The sequence below is a fragment of the Anser cygnoides genome, chromosome Z, assembly GCF_040182565.1.
Source record: "Anser cygnoides isolate HZ-2024a breed goose chromosome Z, Taihu_goose_T2T_genome, whole genome shotgun sequence".
Taxonomy (NCBI): domain Eukaryota; kingdom Metazoa; phylum Chordata; class Aves; order Anseriformes; family Anatidae; genus Anser; species Anser cygnoides.
The window spans coordinates 10,435,145-10,455,713 of record NC_089912.1 but is presented as its reverse complement, the minus strand read 5'-3'; the positions used below and the strand labels follow the sequence as shown (position 1 = coordinate 10,455,713).

The window sequence follows — 20,569 nt, the reverse complement described above, 5'->3', positions numbered from 1 at the left end:
GTGCTATTTACATCTGTGATGCTCAAACAATACTCTGAGGTTTCTGACACTTTGAACCAGGAAACCAAGACCAAACTGGCACCCTCTGCTTGTCCTTGTATGCTACCTGTACCAGTCCCCTCAGTTTTCTACATTTGAAAACAAAGCTAGACAAAACAATTTACAACCTGAGGCTGTAAGATATAAGATGGAAGCAATAAATCTTGATTTTGGAAAACAGCATAAAGCATAGTTTATCAAGGACACAGCCACCCAATGTGAAGTAATGGACGTACCAGCACATTTTAAGCAAAGCCAGAACAGGATGCATGTACTCTGAAACCGTTTATGCTTATTTTATCTTAAAAGATGCTTCAAGGTCTAACCTGTTTCTTCACTGATGACAGTTAATGTATTTCAGGTTGTGTAACACAAGAAAACAGCATTCTCGATATTTCTACCAGTGTGTTGAGGCATTTTCTTATACCTCTTGCTGAGAAGCTGACAATTTCTCAGCTTCAGTTTTTTGGTAGCAGTGTCTCCATCCATAACATTATTGCATGTTAGAGTAAAATACAGGTAAAGGCAGCAGGCCACATGCTGTACCCAGAAGCAGTGGGAGATCTGCAAATTATTTGCATAGGGGCATTTATTCATCTGAAAGATTTAAATGGAATAGGCTAGTCCCTTTAAGTCTGACAGTTGGTCATTATTTCCCAGCACAAACTGAGTCTAGAAGATTTGTCAGAAACCAGTTAGGTGGGGAACTAATTATTCTACTTTGTATGTAACCTGGACACCACTTACACAATTACTCTGTTACAGATGCTAATGCAATATCCTATCACCTTTCATTAACAATGTATATTATCATCTCTCATACAAAACTGCACTTAAAAATCACTTTCATCAAAGCTCAAAATCTTAAAAGTGGTTGTAGCTTTCTTTTTTTTTTTTTTTTGCCATCTTTACACTGAAACTTGTTTTAGATGTCCATTTTTAAGAGGAGAAATGCATCACACCAAACTTATTTGTACTTCTGCGTTTTCACATTCAAATGCAACTTGAATGAAAACACAAAACCCATGTTAAGATGCTGCCGTAAGACCTAAAAGATCTACATTTCCCTGTGACAAATCTCTGTATCTCAATTATGAACAGCATCACTGTCTTACATAAGACCAGGAGGATAAACAGAACAGAGACTGCCAACGGGGCTAGGGCACAAGTTCATCATGCAGAGCTCCACAATAAACACAAGTGCCCACCAGCGTTACAACCACAGCAGTTCAGTGCCGCTTCTAATGGTAGATGAAGATATGCACAGAGCTATGCTACACCCATTTTTTAACCAATCTGGTAATTCTGCACAGCTCTTGCAATGTTCAGAGTGACATAATTAGTACTGTAACAGCAAAGATACACATTGGCTTCTCATCTCTGAAAGTTGTTTCTTTGTGTTAGACTGTGATGCTCTCAACTAAAAGCCCTGATGCTTTTAAACAAGGACCATTTGAGGGCTCTGGGCAGCATTTGTGGGTTAAATACATGCAATCCAGATACAGACTGTTGCAAGGCACAGGAGTTTCCAGCAAAAGAAAGCAGTAAATAGCACTTTACCACTTATGAAGCTCTTTCTGGAAAACTGTTTAACCTTCTGATTGAAAGAAAGTATATTTTCTCAAAAAGCAGTTGTTGCAGAGGATGCACTTTTGGATAAATGAAAGTCAAATGGCTCTTCAGTTTATTTTAATGTTTATTGACAAAATTCAATTAGGAGCAGTACATGTAAATGCTAATGCACTCAGTTATGTTTAAGCTAGTGTGAATATATAATCCTCTTACAGTCTAGATGATTTAATAGACACTCTACTGAATAATCTTGCTTCTTTCCCCACAGGTAACACAGCTGAATATTGCAATCCACAGGCACAGGATTTAACTGGTCCTGAGGCCTTAAACTGAAACATAGCTGGAATGATGCCACTTGGAAAAAGTTATTTCTTATGGACAAAATATTTAACATTTGAAGCTCACTGAACTCTTTTGCAGAGACAGCTCTCTGAGAAGAGCTCTGTGCACAGAACTAACACAAATCAAATTAGTGCACTGAAGCTAAATAGGACAAATGTAATTTGATCTCTGAAAAGTTCTTCAAAAAGTCATTAAAACAAAGTTTTACTCTTCCTTTTTTAAAAAAGAAAAATCTAACTAGAGATGACTAGAAAAATATGACGTTGGATTCCCAAAGGTAGAAGTCACAGAGCTCCATTCGTAGATAGTAAAATACACCCCCTCCCACCAGATTTTTTTTTTAATTTCACCAGCTCTTTGAATAGTTTTGAAAACTATTTAGTACATAAATGCTTTTCAATTTTATTTTATGATTGAAAATCTAGTAAATGCCCTATATGATTCCAGTCATGTGCTATGCAATGTTATCGTCTTGGAAATGGGCACCAATGAAACTGATAGCTACATCAAGAAGTAGTGAATAGTTTATTGCATAGCAGAACTAAATCTAAGTATTTTTTATTTTAATGTAAAATGTTTTTTTACAAAATGTTTTCCAGAGAAACCATCTTTCAACAGATTTTTTACAGACCAAAGTCCAAAATTCTTCCCTCTGAAACTGATGGACAATTTTATCATATCTCATTCTATCACAGTACTCATTCGTGCATGCAGAGGTATCCATAATGCAACACCAGCTTAGGAGAGCAATAAAGACTAAGAAAGTTTTCCCTTGACCCCAAATGCACTCCTATAGCTCAAAAGATGGATTTAGAATTTCAAACTAGCCGCAGTCCAAGTTTCTTAAATGTAGCATTTAACAGCAATCCCTAGGATGAAAATGCTAGCAGAGCTAAGAGGTCAAAACATGCAGACTATGCACCTTATGGAAATAATATGTAGCAAGAGATTCAAAAGCAGTATAGTGACAATGGAGGGTGGCTGCTTATAACCAATCAGTAATATATTGATGCCTGGGTGGTCCATGATACAATTTCTTAATTTCCCTTTTTCAATTATTTTCCAACTAAATCTACATAAAATCCTTTGGGAAAAAAAAAAAAAAAAAAAAGAAAAAAAAAGTAAGAACCAAAGAACCATTGCTATGGAAATTTTCCAAAAACTCCCTGTTTTCCTTGCAGATTTCTATTTGGACTTACGAGGATTCTAGAATAGTTATAATGGGAAAAAAACTAGGTTTTAAGCACAAAATATTTATCATTTGAGTCTCTCAAGCCTCTTACACAGAGACAGCACTCCGATAAAAGCATTCTTTGCACCGAACTCACTCTTCTTACTCTGGATGCCAATGTTTTCTTTTCCCTTTCAAACAGAAATACTGTTTTTAACTTTTCCATTTCAAATAGTAGTACACTATTAAAGTTTTTAATTTCCAATTCTTACACCTAATTAATATTTAAAGGTGGTTTTTTTGTTTGTTTGTTTGTTTTTCCCTCAACGTTACAGCAACTCACAATGTGTTACTCTCTCAGCTTTCACCCAGAGAAGTGACAGGTTTCTAACCTTCACAGCTCTAGGTAATCTTCCTTAATATAGCAACAATACTAGCTTAAAACCCTGGAGGCATGTAGAAATAAAATATCTCATATTTAAAGTAAAAAAGTTGAGTACCTATTTCACAATGCTTAATACATTGGCCTGGCAATCTTGAAACAGCTGAACTAGAAGTGGTCAGGTAAAGTAAAAAATTTGACAAGTTTCTGCTATGCATTATAAAATATGCAAGCTCCATTATTGCACTAATTTGCTCAAGTCTCTGAGCAGATATCTAGATAGTTACTTACATTATTGGTTATGTGACACAGGCATATGTAAATGAATAGCAGTTTAACCTAAAAATGACCAAAAACTACCAAAGCAATTAGAATTGGAAGATACTCTACCAGTGGAAGGCTATACTGAAAGTACTTTCCTAAATTTCCCTTGGCGTTTTTATGTAAAAGAAGGATGGTTCTTAGAGTTTTCCAGCTGTAAATATTCAACTCAGCTAGGTAGGCAAAGTATAATATTTTCTGGCATAACAAGCATTTATCCAAACAGCAGTGAGTAATAAAGTGTAGAAAAAATAAATACCACAAACACAACTGAACTTAATGTTTCATCGTTTGCTCTCAGCACTAAATATCCAGCACTGCTAGGAGGAGTTAACATATTTTGGATGTTTCTAGCATGCATACCTTCTAAAAGGTCTGTGAGGACCTTCCCAGTTAGCACCTCTTAGCAGCCTCTTTGTACACATTGTTCAGGTTGGAAGTCCACAACTCCAGCTTAGGCATCTGGGAGCTGCTAATGAGACCAGTCCTTGTGATTATACTTGCTTAAAGGATTAGACCTATGTGGTTTGTTTTTTTTATAACACAGCTTCCCATTTTAATAATTGGCTTTGTTACACCAGCAGCAGAATTAAGACTGTGTATCTTCCTTTGGTTGCTGCATTATTCATGAGCATGGTGCTAAGTGTGTGTATGCCACGGCATCATTGCGCTGCTTGCTCCTCCAGGGAGCTCAACAGGAACAACCTCTGCTCTGCTTAAACTATCCGAGCAAAATTATCCCCAGACTTGTCTTTCTGTTGCCTGTGGCAATTTTCTGGTCTTGTGGCATACAAGTTTCTTTAAAAAGCTCTGACAGTTTGACTTAAATGCTGGTGATAGAATAATGATAACAAAAATAATAAGAAAACTTATTTTCTTCAGATTTTGTTGCACTCAACTGTACGTCTGTTTCTTCAAAATGAGCCTGTCACTATCAGACATGCAGAGAAAGATGAGCTGGTTGGCAGTACAGTCACATGGCACACTGGTGACAGGAATGTACAAGGGATAGATGAATGATAAATGCAAATAAAAAAATAATTAAAAAATAAAAATAAAAAAAGGAAGAAGATTTGACAGGGATGTACTAGAGATTTTTGCTAAGCTTTTGTTTAAATCTGTGTTACAGACGTTCAGTGTGTTGTCCTTGATATAAAACAGAAGGTATAGAAGAGATATTGATTGAGTGAATTTGTTTAAAGAATTTCCCTGCAAGGGATTTAACCATTGTTTCTGTGTTCAAAATACCTTACAGTTGAAGACTCAACAAAACTTCCTCTTGTCATGTCTGTATTCTGTCATTTATGTTTATATTTCACTTACAAGTTTACAATAATCTGATGTGATATGTATGGCTTGGTAACCTTTTCCAATGAACTTTAAAAAATAGTGACGTGCTTTTTTGGAAATAAACCCTGAGTGCATCAACTCTTTCTATTTTCATTGTTTCCCAGAAATAAAGACTAACAACAAAGATCTACTAAAATGTTATAGTACAAGTGGGTACAAGAGGAAGATGTAGCCTTTGCAGCAGTGTGGGGAGGGGGAATTGTTCGCAGTACTGGCATGCCCACAACAAATCTGGGCTGGTTTTGGTAAGAAGCCAGACCTGAGCCCAGTGGTCACTGGGCAGAGGCTGTCTTCATGGCTTTGTCAACGAGGGGTTGAAGAAGGTCAATGTGGCAAGCAGGAAGGAACCATCACTCAGAACATATTGCTGCACAACTGATATGTTAGAACAGGTATCTCTTTAACAAATTCAAAGGGAAAATATTATTAAAAGGTTATTTGCCCTGGGGGAGACTTATTAGGAATATTTGCCAAATACAAATGGACTGTTGAACCATGCCCAAGCACTGTGATGGAGATTGCTGTTGAATCTGTGGGTAGTTTCATTCCTGTAATGGCCAGATGCCCAAATCAAGCATCATACGTACATAATTCTCGTGGCAACGTTGTCATTTAATATTGCAGAGTGACCAGTAGTCTCGTAAAGATAGGCAAAAAGTGCTGACTTTTAAAAAGGCTGTTGATTCTTCCAGCAGCCATTTCTTTATGGCTCTGCATAAAATGTTAATGCCATGACATTTGTAGAAAGCTTAAATCATCATAATGAAACAGTAGCGGTTATTGAACTAATTCATCCCAGCATGTTTCGCTGGAGATCTTTTATCAGTGGTTTTAACATAATGAAATTATAACAAGAGAAATGTGTAGTTTTCTGGTGAGAGTTAACCATATGCAATTTTGTCTGTTTATTTAAGAACCTGTGTAGTTCCTGTCACATATTATCTGAACTGAACTCCTGCCCTTAGAAACTTACATTATTTTTATTTCTTTCACAGATCTTTATTTCCTTAGCATGTAAGTGAAATATTTCAGAATTACTCCAGTGGGGAGAGAGTCTGTGAAAACAGGATTATCCCAAAGTATTCAAGGAACTCCCGAAAGTACTGAAAAACAACAGTCGGATGGAAAAGGACATTATAGTGTGATTTGAGACAGCTTTAATTTCATGCAGTGTATGATGAAGCACATCCCAATGCATCTGGGTACAGGAACAAAGCCTGAAAGAGGAAGAGCTAATGGGGTGCAATTTTTCTCTGTCTCTTGCACAAAATATCTGCAGAATGAACCCATCCACAAAGCCAAGTTAAACCAGATGAAATTCTGCTACTGTTTCAGCAAAGTATAACATAATGGAGATTATTGCAGGAAGTATAAAAAGTTGACCCTCAAGTTCTTCTGCTCTGGAGTGATAAGAGATAAATAGACCACTATTCCAAAATATTTCATGCCAGATTATTTTGCCATTAGTAGGCTTTGTATGTTTCTTTTTCTTTCTTTTCTACGAAACAAACAAACAAACAAACGAAACCTTCCAGAAATTCTACCAGTTTCCTAATCAATCAAGAATTCCAAACAAAAGGGAGAGGCAAAATCAAATGAAACTTTACAAGTTGATGCAACCTTAATTGTTTCACAAGCGCTTTACACGACTGGAACCAGTGATGTACACTCATTTCCCAAGCATTATCTCTGTCTTCTCACTTCCTCTTGTTTATTCCGAGAGAAATCAAAATGCTATTCAGCTGTTCAGCAGTGCTCTCACTACTGAGATGAAAATGTGGGAAAGCCTATTAAAAAGGTCACTATTAAGAAAATAACAACAACAAAGGTTTTTGCCAAGGTCTTTGGTGTAACAAATCTTAACTGAAAACTGTAAAGATTGCAGAGTGAAAACAGATGAAGGTTCCCCAAAATAAAACCATGACAGTTGCCATGTATAATCCTCTTTGTGAGTCTGCACAATTCATATCTGTGAATCTTGGTGTCAAATAAAATGCAACAGGAAAAGTGATCAAACCATAAATATGTGTTCATGAATGGGAGTCCACAGGGTTGTTTTACATGTTTATATATGTATAGATACATATATGTAAATATGTGTGTATATATCTGTAAGCATATAAATGTCTGTATAATTAAAGTTACAGTTATATAAGTTATACATACTTCTATATATCACTATGAATATTCTTGCCAAAATCTACTACAAGGGCTCAGGAAGTGGGAGGAAATGACCACACCAATACCATATAGGCTTTTAAAGATTAATTGTAATGAAACTAGCCTAGTAAACTATCAGAATAATTACAAGAAGGGAAGTACATTGGGTTACAGTAAGCGAAGAGAGAGAACCTGAAATACTAAATCGGTGTCTAGGTATACCATTCAGTAGGCACTAGTTTCTGTTGATGCTACTACTGCTATAGGCATTGCCTTAGTAGGAAGTAGGAATTATTTTTAGATTAAACACTGAGCCAGTGAAGTGGCTTGAGGTGGAGAAAGTTGCTCTGCTTTTCAGTTGCAGAATGCTGAAATGCAGCTTTATGAAATGTGTGGACACAAGACAATTCTTGACACAAATAATACTTGTGGCCTGTATTTGAGACGAGCCCTTTGAGTCAGCAGAGGAAGCAAAGAAGGAAAGTGGGACCGTAGTACTGAATTTCAGTCATTTTAACCTACTGATGCACACCTGAAAGTCTGGGTCACTGTTTTCAACTGCCAGGCAAGTTTCTGAAAACAAACAAACAAACAAACAAACAAAACAAAACAAAACAAAAAGTTCTGTCTCCATCCACTCTCCTGTAGCTCCCATTGTTGATCTCCCTCTAACATACCACACACAAACTCTAAATCTCACACAGAAGATGAGATCTTTAATCTTGGACCAAGTGAAGTGTCTTTTATGGTGTAACACCTACAGTGGAAGAATTAAATTAAATTCCCACCAACATTGACCTAGCTCCTAAATCTTACAAATTGCAGATGTTCCCTCTTGATTTACTTCTACACCATTTCTCGGAAAACAGATTTTTTTATTACTACAAGCTTAATGTCCACCAACTTCACGCTTGGCACCTCTCACGGGATGGTTAGAGTGAGTTGCACCAGGGGGATAGGTTAAATTCCTGAGTAACATTGGTATTATGTCAAATAAAGACAGTATTAGAGAGATGAGCCATGAAGCAAATCCTTCTCTTTGCCCACTAAGTGAGAATATATATGTAGTTTCTTGTTACTCTGCAAGACTTCTGTATCTAAGAGTGCTGCTCTGCTGAATTTTGACATCTTAGTTCAATTTGCATAAGGATCATTGCTATCCCACAGACTTATAAGAATTTCAAAGGCTTTTTCTTAGTAACTGAAAAAAGTGCAAATACCAGCATTTGCCCAAATGCATTAATGTCATCAATCAAGCAAACCACTCACCAGCAAAGCCAGGTCTGGAGCAGGAAGCTTACTGTTTGCATGAACGTACCAGTTTGTGTATGTCCACAATCATGCAGCATCTGCTAATGCCACACAACTCTGGTCATGAGGGAGCCCTGTGGAGATAAGAGGCGGTTGTTTGTCACTTTCCATGTTCATGTTGCCTTCCCCCAGTGAGAGTTTTTGTGAAAATTAGAGTTTTGTGAAGCCTGAAGTCGAGAATTACTCTGCTCTGGGTGTCTACAAGGCAACACTCAGGTGCTCTAAACCCAAATAGTTGGAATTTTACAGGTATGGAAATCAACTTTTAGTCAGATTGAATTTAGATTTAACACACTTCATGTGTCTGCTTCTAGTATATCAAATCTAGCGTTGTACTAATAAGAGAGCATACAGAGTGCAACTTTTCTTTTGAAGCAGTGGTGCTACATGCAGATAGGTAGTGCTAATGCAGATTGATTTATTACAAAACAAAGTGTCTAGACAGGTGGATAAATCATGATTGCTTTCGAACAATAACCAAGTTTTATTGTTTGTTGGTTTGTTTGTTGTTGTTTTTTTAATCATTTCTATGCACCACAAACCACAGCCAATTTAATCTGCCTGCAAGCATTTATACTGAGATGAGAGTGCACGTGCTTGAGAAAATGACTGAGAGAGCAAAAGAGGGAGAGGGGGGCATCAGGGAAATACCTTTTCCCGCAACCCCAGCAGAAGTCTCACTCCAAACCTTGGATGAGGGGCAGCTGCGTCAAGCCCCAGCTTGACATTCCCTCATTACTTAGCAGAGCAATTCAGTACCAGCTAAGAAACAACTTAATGCCACATGATTAAAAATGGAATTAGGCAGTGCAAAGCTGAATTCTTCTAGCAGTGTCCACCGTTGCTTTTTAGACTTTCTTTTTCTCTGCACCATGCACATGGATAAAATTAGCCTGCTGAAGAGAGATTATAACAGGACAATCTTCATTTCTGGCCCTCCCCAAATATTTCCTCACAGGAGACAACTTCATTGGAATAAATAATGAGGAAATATCCTTCTAAAGACTGGTGGTATCCTTCCTCCTAGTTTGCTGTTGTTGCTTGTTTGTTTTGTTAGTTCTTAAATAAAAGTTATAGAGCATCATTCTTTATAAAAATAAATAGTTTAATAATAATAAATGTAACAAAAAGAGTAAGTACAATTGGAGGGGGAAGTAAGCTGTATCCCTCCTGCTAGATGATGCAGAAATGCTAAGAAGAATATCTACGTGAAGAATAAAACAAATACATTAATTATAATTTTTCTAAGCTTTTAATGTTGGTGATGAATCTCTGTTACTAACAATACTAACATGCAGTGGAAGGAAATGAAGTGAATGTCCTCTAAAAGAAAATTATTCACACACACATATAAAGTTTGGGTTGAAATATGACCAGCCAAGTGCCAGAGCAACTTAATGTATCGGTGCCAGAGCAGATTGTGGTGTCAATGGAATTCAGTCAGGCTAGCCACATTTCAGTGTTGCCTAACGAGCAAGGCACAGAAATGCCTCAACAGCAGCAGTTCTTATTTTGTTGCCAGAAAGTTAATACAGTCAACATTAATCAAGTCAAAAGGCAACTTAGTCAATCAAAGACAGTGGCTTCTTATGAGTGAGGAGTGTGCTCATTACACTCTTTGTACCTACAGACCTTCAGACCTAAAACTTTGGAACTGGAGTTTGTCTTATTTTAGTAGTTTTCTGACATTGATTTTTCAGTCTGAAGTCTCCAGTGATTCAACAATAAATGCAGAAAGTATTTCAAAGCTCCTGAAGCCTCCTGTTTTCTATTTTAATTTTGTGGGCTGGGACATAACTGTCCATAAGTAATTATATGTGACATATCAAGGAACAGATGTCAGCTCTTGTAGAGGCCCTCCACTAAGCTAAAATTATGATTAATGCTAAGTAATAAAACCAAAATAAATTGCATGTGAAGGCTGTATCTAAATTGCAGAACTCAGAAGTGCACCCCAGTTCCTGGGCGTGGATGTAAATCTGACCATTTCAGACTCATTTTTGGGTTGCACAGCCTACTGCCTCTGCCTCAGCACAAATGTTGCTTTAGGTGGGAAGGAAACACATTGCTCCATGGAATTAAACTGCAGTGCTGTGCAACATAACCTCCTTAGGCTAGAAATTACTTGCAAGTGCACCACGTATCTGTTCTGTACTGAGGACTCTGTATATTCAGAACATATGTAAATAAACACTGAAACAAATTTGAAAAGGAGTGCATGTTGAAAACAAAGGGAAAATGGGTGGAGCCTTAAATATTAGGCCAGCGATAAGCCAATTTTTTGCTATTTATTATATTCATCAGTCTGGGCTAAGCTTAGTGACTGTTTTGAATTCATGGCTAGGGAAATGAAGGTCCCTTGTCTAACAAGAAAGGCAGAAGAGACAATGTGCTCCATTATACAAGCGTTTATGTTAGAAGACAACCTTTAAAAGAGAAACATCTTTTGAAATCCCATTTGGGCCTCTGGCACAGATAGGGCATAGAACAGTTGTTATTGGACATACAATATATTTGATCAACTAGCCCAGCATTTCCAGTTTAAAGGTATTGTTCCCTGCTACAGAACATTACAAAATCTGCACTTCACCAAAGCTTGCTTGAGGCTGTTGAATATTACAGATTTCTCTAAGAACATTTAGACCAGCTGTCATTTTCTGCCTGGATCACGGGAGTCATTTAATGGGAAAAGGTGTGAGCGGTCGGAATAGCTGCTTCACCACAGTGACTTTATTGGATCTGCATGCATGGTGGGTGCCACAGCTAGAGATGAAACAAACAGTTGCACCCAAAACCCCAGGTCTATACCAACTTGACGTCCAGACAAGAGTTTTGCTGAGTTGCATTCTTTTGTGTTTTAAAAGAGGGATCAGTATGACTTGTTACACTCATGCAAACTTAAGAGAGAGAAAGGTCATCTTAGCTGGAAAAGAGTAAGCTATTTCTTAGCTAGTGTTCACATCACCCTGGGAGATGCATAGCAAAAAGTAATTTCAGAAAAGCTGAATGGTTAATAAGTTTTAACTTCCTTTGTGCAGAGTGAGTAGGTATGTATATACTTAGTCAATCTCAACCCTTCTGTAGTGATGAAAAAAAAAAAAATGGTGTTAGTAACAAAAAGTCAAGGCAGAAGAAAAGCCCTAATTATAAACATGGTGATCCAAGCAGGAAGTTGAATGGAATCACATGAATAAAAAAGATCTGCCCTTCTTAGATAAAATACATAAAATATTTTTATTACAGACTATTCCAATTCATAAGGTAACTGTTGTAATCTAATACTCACATGAGTTTTATCAAAAGAATGTGTCCCAAACTCTTCTCTTGTTTTATCTTTATATGTTAAAATCTAGTTAATTAATTCCATTGTTATTCTTGTGTAAATGAGAGTAGAATTATCTATTATTTGAAAAGAAGACAAAACACACAAAAATATTCCATTTCATCATGCAATGTTAAAGCAACATCATCAACAGCTCCTGTTACCTCAGGGACCAGTGTAAGCACCTCACCCCTGTGAAACACAGCCAGCTTTGCATTTTTAACTGTAAGTTGCAGTCTAAGTTTGCATGATGCTTATATCCCAGAGAAAGTAAAAGCAATTCAGAACATCTACTAACTGTAAGACAGGAAGCTGTTTCAGATGAAGCATTGGGCAGACCTGGTTGTTTAAACATATATGCCAGGCTTAAGAATTGACAACAGCATTACCTGACAGTTCAGTGCAACATTTTTTTCTGGCAGCGTTCATGCTGTCCAGTTAAAATAAATTATTTTTATTTTCAACGTCACTATCTCTGCTAGTAACTTTACACACCTTGACAGTTTGCAATGATTTGGAGACCTATCCCTAGGGGTATCTTTAAAATTTCTTCTTTAAAACTCTGTACAAACTTTTAGGCACTTTCTAGCCAGTAAGACTATACAGTGGTATTTCTGTGTTTTGTCTTGCCTTGGACAATAGGTCCTGAGACAGCTTATCCACAGTCTTTGCCAATACAGTTTTGTTACACCAAGTAACCCATCAAATTCTTTACATGTTTTTTCCTTTTGCATAACAAGGGAAAAAGAAAGGAACCTTCAATCTGCTGTAAACGCTGGAACCTGGCATAGGTCACTAATTGGCCCTACTCCTATTTACTTCAGTGGCAAAGGAGTAGATGAATTGAATATACATTGTAATGTTCTTGACCTTCCCCAAATTACTATCACCATCACTTTAATGCTGGGTGCAATTTTAGCACTGGAAATCTCATATAGGAGAAACACCAAAGGGTAAATGCTTCATTCTGTTTGTAAGTTGCATTTTCGGATGCTGGGAAGAACTTTTTCCTACTAAATCATCTTGAGGAAGATCATGCTTAGCTGTAATCCTACCTTGGATTTAGCAGAGGCTCATGGGATTTCATTTGATATTTTGATCAAAACAATTCTGTCTCAATGTTTTCCGGCAGGCTGAGGTGTAATCTAAATGAAGATATAAAAGGGTTTTAAGTAATCCTCCTGAGATAGCTGAAGGACAGAGTGACCAAGCAGCTGCTACAGGAATATATGGTTTTTGATGAAGTTCAATGTGGTTTAAGCATGAGCTCACTGGCCAGGTCCTTGGGGCTGTGGAGGTTCAGGAGGTCTCTCACCTCCAGAGACCACCCATTTGCTGGTTTTAAGCAATCTTTCTTATTCCTACACTGTTTTCATGTATACAATACAAAACACTATGCAATATTTAATTACAATGCCATTAAAACAGAAGTACAGTGGTATTTCAAGGCTAAAACTCTTCCTTAAATTGAGTTGGTGTCTAGTGACCTTTTACTGTTTTTTATGTCCTGAGTTGCATGTCATTACCAAAAGACAGAAGGAAATGGAGGGAAAACCATTTGAGAAATCTGAAGGAAGGCCTCAGAAAGAGATTAACAGCATACACAGGAATGTGATGATTCTCAAAAGACCTACTAGAAAAACAGCTGAGATATTCTGTTTATTGCTGACTAATATTGTTGCTCTTGCATCTGGGCACAAGAACTACTGAAAATTATTGTGGGTTTTCAAAAGTCATGGTTAACTTTTTTTTTTTTTTAAAGACAATTACACCTGACATATTTTAAAATGAACACTCTCTGAGTGTTATGTTGTTATGCAGTTTGGCCTTTTGATTATGTGCTTTTAAAAAGGTAGTGCTTTGAGAATAGTTAGTGCAATGTTCAAGTTGTTGGATTTTTGTTTTTGTTGTTGTTTTCCTCCTTCTCTGCCATGTGAAACAAGCCTGAATTTCAAATAACATGTTGAAAGAAATCTAACTATAATGTTTGATCCAAAGCATGTACATCTCTGGTGCATTTTGTTTGCCACACAGAGAGACACTTCTGTAATTTCCTCTCCATTCATACAATTTCCATGGTATGTCAGACCTTTTATTTAGTGATTAAAACAGTGGTGTTTGCATTTAATTCTCAGCTCTGTTGCTGACTCGTTGATGAGTTTTTTTTCCACATCATGCACGTCTGTGTTACAAAGGGTGAATATCTTCATCTTTTATAAAATGTTAACACGTATAAAATTGGAGTGATCTACATTAGAATTCTGTATATCTCACCATAAAATTGAGCTTGTGATTGTCTTCAGAGAAACGTTTAAGTATACAGATGACATTTCATCATGGTCTTTAAAAGATTATGAAGCTGAAATTCCTAGCTTTTAACATTAGGATTTAAAGAAAAAGCAATAGTCAGTATCAATCAGGTACTCAAACCTGAGGGATTTAACCAACAAATAAATAAAGTAAAGCTCAAATTTTTATCTGGCAAGTTTCTGAAAAGTGCACGGTGGCTTACTGATGAGTTGTACTTTTACGTGCTTTAACTAGAGGAGCTTTAAGCTTCTTGCCAGAAGAACCTACTTATTTCTGGTGTGTATTGCTACAGTTCAAGAATCCAGTTGCTCAAAGCATATATATTTTGAAAATCAAGACTTCAGAGAAGAATAGAAAGAGCCAGCTATAATGACTGGGGCTAGAACAATGCAGTCATTAAAATAATGCGTTGTTATACTCAATGACATTTCTGATGACATTTTTCCAAGATCCCCAAAGAATTTACCTACTTCTACCTAAAAGAAAATATATATATATTTGTGTATAACCTCATCTGTATTTCGTCTTCCTCGGGAGAATTCCAGATTGTCTATTAATTTTTGTCTGCAACATAAGCATTCTGTAATTTTTAATAAATTGCTGCCTTAATTTATGGACTGTTTTCAGAATACTGTTATACAGCTGTCTCATTCATTTTACAGGCAAAACAACAAGGGGGCAGTTATGTTCTGTAGACATGTGTGCTTCTATACTAATATTTAGTCAAGAAATATGCCTAATGTAATATGTTTTATAGAAAAGAGGTAATCCCTTATATGTCAGGACAATACAAAATAAAGTGTAAGAAAATGGCACACAATTCTTTTTTTTTTTTTTTTTTGTGAATAAGATCACACACATCTCACACCAATGCCATGAGAATAGCTCGTATGAAGTAACCTCCTGTCATCCAAAAATAGCTTAGCACATATCATCCATGTACTCTGGGATCCAAGGAAAAGAATTCCCTGTACATGATTAGCAAACCATCTTTCTTTTTACATGCAGCTTAGAAATATATTCGGAACAAAACCTGAATGAACATTGTGCACAGTTCTTGACATAAGTAGGCCAGCTTTAATAAAATGATATATTAAACAAGAGGCTCTGTCAAAATCTTGACTTGAAAAGACTAAAACTTTTTCCTTTTTATCAGGAAGTCATAATTAAAAAGTTTTATTTTCAATCTTTAAGCCAGGAGAATCACCTTCTCTCCACTTTTCTAAATGTGATTAATAGGCTAACAAACGTTTAAAAGTCAGAAGTAGAGATTTCAGCAGCAGTGCAGGTCACTTGCTACAAACTCTCCTCACCCTCATCTGTCTTTTACCCCCCACCCACTGTAATATCCTTTCTCTGCACCCTGAATCTGATAGAATCCTATCCATGGAAGGATGGTCACCTTCAAGCTTTGTTTTTGAATAACACCGTTTTCATAAATTTCATAAGATCTTTCTTTAATCTAAACATCCAAAATGCAAATTGGAGGCCCAAGCTTCTGTCAAAGTTCATGGAACTGAAATCTCACACACAGCTGCAGGGAAGGCTATGAAAAAATGCACAAAAATTCCATTTCTTTAAGCCAGTGAGAATTTTGTCCTGATTTCATGGGAAGAAAGATAGAGTTCCACTCCCAACATCATGTGCATGGATGAGCTAGGTGGACTGGGCCAGCGTTGGGTTTGGGTGCAGGAGAATTAGTTTTGGTTGTACTGTGTCCTTCCTGTGCTTGTAAAAATAATGTCTTACTGCTATTGCATTTCATTTACCATTTAGAACTTCCTTCAAGGGAGCAAAATAACCCAAGTAATACATGCTCAGTGATGACCAGTCTGAAGAGAGACTTATGAATAAGATAGGAGATGCTTTACAATATCAGTAAGTACACATGGCAGCGTGGAATTGATGAATTTTCAGAAATTGTGCTAGGAAATAACTCTTGTCATTTGCATTAAAACATGTATTTCCTTGCAGTGCTTTCATGGTCAGGGAGAAAGTCAGCTGTATCCTTTTCCTTTGGAAGAAAACATGGGACAGGTTTCCAAAATAATGTAAGCAAGGACTTTTATGAAATAGAATTTCATGTTTTACTTATATGTTCCTTTAAGAAGGAAAATTATTCGAGTAGTAATTAAAGACTTCTTTATATATTACTGAATTAACAGATTTACTTTTTTGGTTGTTACCGGATTATGCTTAGAAGTGAATAAAAGGAAATAATAATTAAGTAATAGAAATTCAACAATGAAAATATTAATGCTTATCAAATATTTCTTAAACTGTAAAAGAATGTATTAAGGAGAATATAATAAGCAACTAGCTGATCCAAAACTGACACATAAAAGAACTGACAAAAGCTTTTGTATTTGGCTGCTTACTCTATATTCTGCATGGACTTGCTGACCTCAGCATGCTGACTTTATAAAGCTAAGCAGTTGCATATGAGCATTGTGCCCCAGGCTCAGGAAAGAGCTGGTTCCTAGAAAAATCATGAACTTATTTGCAAGAGCAACTACAAAACTTAAGTGTTGGCATCTTGGTTTGCTCAATGGGTCACATTCAGATTTTCATTCACATTAAAAAATGTATTTAAGATGTTTTCCCCTGAAAGCCTGAGATACTTAGCCAAAGCCCTGAGTTTGTTGTGCCTCAAAGAGAAATCCTATTGTAATAAAAACATATCCTATTTCATAATAAATAGATGGAACAGAGATCACAAGGGCTAACACTATATCAATGTTTTAGGACTAGACTAGAACTGGTCTGGTAATAATGATCAAGTATTTTGTTTATCAGTGTTGACAGTCTCTTTCCAAGAAAGTCTATAGAGTTGGTCGACTCGTTTCTTTCTGTTCTCTTACTGTGTTCCCAAATGTATTAATACTAGCCCCCAAGAAAGCTGAAATAGTAGAACTAAGCTAATATTCTCCTTCAGTCCCAATATCTTTGTTGAAATTCAAAAATAAAATGTTATTTTATTCAATCATTGAAAAATGTCAGTGTCATAAAATATAACACAATTGTGGGTCCAATTGCATGCAATGACAAGCACTTCCCCACCCTCTCCATCACCATTAAAGAGGCAAGAACTTCTGTACTCTGTGTGGCTTTTGTTTGTAATTGGGTAGCCTGGATGGCACAACCAACTTTCAAAATTGGATAAAAATACAAACAGTTTAGATCAAAGGATCAGCAAAAACTTCCTTAAAGTGTTCCTCTGAAGACAGATTCACAGACTGCTTCAAATTTTCATATGATCCCACATAAGATTATATGAAACTGTCTTGTTTCTACTCCATATGGTGTTACGCTTAATAAGATGATGAGAAGCAGAGTGGATAAGCATTATCTTCTTCTGGTAGAATCCAAATAAGGATAAAGGTTTATGTGCACTACCCACAAACCTAGCTGTAGACTCATAGCCAGTGAGTGAAGTGGTCAAATCATGTCTGCCGTTGGGAAATTTTATTCTTATATAGCCAGAAATGCTGTAGATAAAACCAGTTAATAATGTGTTGGGGGGGGTTGTTTGTTGTTTGTCTGTTTGATTGGTTTCATTTGATTTGTTTGTTTGTTTTTTAATAACTGTAATTAGCAGGATTATTTAACAGCACTTACTGGGTATCTTGACAATCCTTGTATTTCTAACAACTTCAGACTACACCATCTTTAAACTACATAGTTAACGAGATTCTTTTTAACTTATTAAGAATAAATGTGAAAATAAAAATCCTAGAGTAAATTTATTTCCTGATTGAACTGACGGCTTTGAATATTTCTTTTTTCTCTTCTTGAACAGAAGCTACATTGATTTTTTTTTTCCTATGGTTCTTTAACTGAGACTAGAAGTTCTTAGAAAATCAGTTCATACTGTTATCACTGATGTTACCATAATTCAACAACTCTAGGGCACTGAAACTTTATAATATTTTCAATATCCACTTATTGAGCTTAGCATCATATAGAATGCATGTGACATTTAGGGTCATTTGTTTCTGTAGTGATACATATACTAAGTTGTCTTTTACTCATGAAATGCAAGCACAGACTAAGATCATTCCTGGGCCCATAAAAACTATCCTTTCCTCAGCATAGAAGCATTTTATCTCCTGAAGATAAAATATTTCAACCTCTAAGTAGCAGTGCTGGGTACCTGTCATAGTTCCCTTTGTGACTTGGCTAGCCCTCTTCTTGTCTGAACTGAAACACATCTTTCCCAGGGTATCAGATGTAAAATTAAACAGTTGCTTAACAGTTTAACAGCTTCAACTGCAGTTTAACAGTCTCCCATGATGTGAGATGCATATCCCAGGAAGTACTAGAGGGGAGGTGAAGGTGAAGGTGAAGGTGAAGGTGAAGGTGAAGGGGACGGGGACGGGGACGGGGACGGGAAGGGAGGGGAAGGGAAGGGAAGGGAAGGGAAGGGAAGGGAAGGGAAGGGAAGGGAAGGGAAGGGAAGGGAAGGGAAGGGAAGGGAAGGGAAGGGAAGGGAAGGGAAGGGAAGGGAAGGGAAGGGAAGGGAAGGGAAGGGAAGGGAAGGGAAGGGAAGGGAAGGGAAGGGAAGGGAAGGGAAGGGAAGGGAAGGGAAGGGAAGGGAAGGGAAGGGAAGGGAAATAACACAGGTCAAGCACAGGTACAACTAACTGCTACTCCAAGCCATCTGCCATGTCAGAACTGTGCTCGGAAGACCCACAGGAGACATGTGGGTGTGCAAGGAACTGGACAGCTTTGTTCTTGCTTAGAGAAAAGATCTGCCTAGAGGAATTCTTACCTCAGAGCTCCCTCACTATCATTAATCTGAGGGCTTAATTTTCCAGGTTTGCAGCTTCACAGAACAGAACAAAACACAAGCCTTATAATGCATGGTGTAGCATTCATTGCTTAAGCAATAAGACATGACAAGCCATGAATTTTTACACAATTATTATCACACTGTGGATGGTGTGATAATGTGAAAGTCTGAAGGTCAAGAGCAGAGTCACTTTAATCACCCAGAAAGTATCATAATTACCCTGAGGTGCATTTCCTGGCCTGTCCCACACTGCTGTGAAACTGAGTGAGTTCAGACAAACAAGAGCTCAAGCTGAGCATTTGCTGGGCGTTAAACGTACTGCCTCCTCAGTTGCCAGTGAGCAAGCACTGATTTGTGGCCATATTCCTCAGTTAATTTACAGCTTTTGTTGTGGATACCAGCTATCCCATGGAAGATTCACATTGTTACAGACTACGCTCATAGTTGGAAAGCTGTTGGGGTGCTAGATGTAAAACCTCTGTATTGTAGCTTCATATAAGAGAAAAATAAACAAATAAATAAATAAATAAATTACATCCAAGAAACTGTAATATTGATAATTAGTTGTGTAAGCACTGTAATATATCTTTGAAGAATTAATTCAGTATTTATCTGTAGCATCTAATACAATATTGCAACAAAAATCCATAAACACCTTCAAATACCAGTATTACACCAGACTATATGCTATGACGTTTGGACCTCCACTGCAGCATCAGCTATAAGATGCAGTTCTGTCCTTAACTCCAGAATAGGAATCTGGATATTATAGTGGATATTAAATATGCATGTAAAGGCATGGTTAGATTCATTCCTGTAGACAGCAGTAGTGCGTGAGCACTAGCTTAGTAGAATTTGTCAGTCTCAAACATAAGAGTCTGAAGTGATTATCTTAAGATTTTGTATTTTGCTGCCTCTATGTATTTACCTAGGCCCATTACCTGATTCTTCTGATAGGCATTAAGAATACCATGTCACACAGAAACACATTTAAGACATTTTTGGATCACATTTTTAAAGTAATTCAGTCCAAGAATTTTATATCTCTTGTGTTTGAGAAGGCTGTTTCATGTGTGGTCTAAATACATGTTTTGAAGTTTTTTTTTTATAATGTGTTTTAGTCCTATCCAAGAAAGGCAAGGTGACATAGAGGGCTGTGACATTCTCTGATGAACACAACTAGCCAAAGGCAGAAGACTTCAACCTTAAAACCCAGTGCTTTGACCAAAGGATGAATCAAATAAAAGTGGGTTTTACACTCACACATTTAGTTGGTATGTATAGTTAAATACATTTCTAACGATAGTAGGATGTACACGTAGCTCCTGGAGAATGAGAATTCATTACATCTTTCATCTGAAGACTAGCATCTAACTTGTAATTTTCCTTTGTGAATAAAAGGTTGGATTTGTCTGTGAATAAAAGGTTGGATTTGCCTGTACACTTCCTAGAATTTTTTAATGATAAATGTTTCCTACTTGCAACTACTCTTCCTGG

The 20,569-nt window shown here is 36.8% G+C and overlaps 1 long non-coding RNA gene across 1 annotated transcript; it reads right to left on the bottom strand.

Annotated features, from left to right (window-relative positions):
* Positions 1-6,023: 6,023 nt before the first annotated feature.
* On the bottom strand, positions 6,024-18,507 carry LOC106043011 (uncharacterized). The gene is made up of 3 exons (XR_007160029.2): positions 18,434-18,507; positions 8,607-8,722; positions 6,024-7,910 (listed from the first exon to the last, which is right to left on the bottom strand). It is a non-coding gene; the product is annotated as an uncharacterized lncRNA (long non-coding RNA).
* Positions 18,508-20,569: the final 2,062 nt, after the last annotated feature.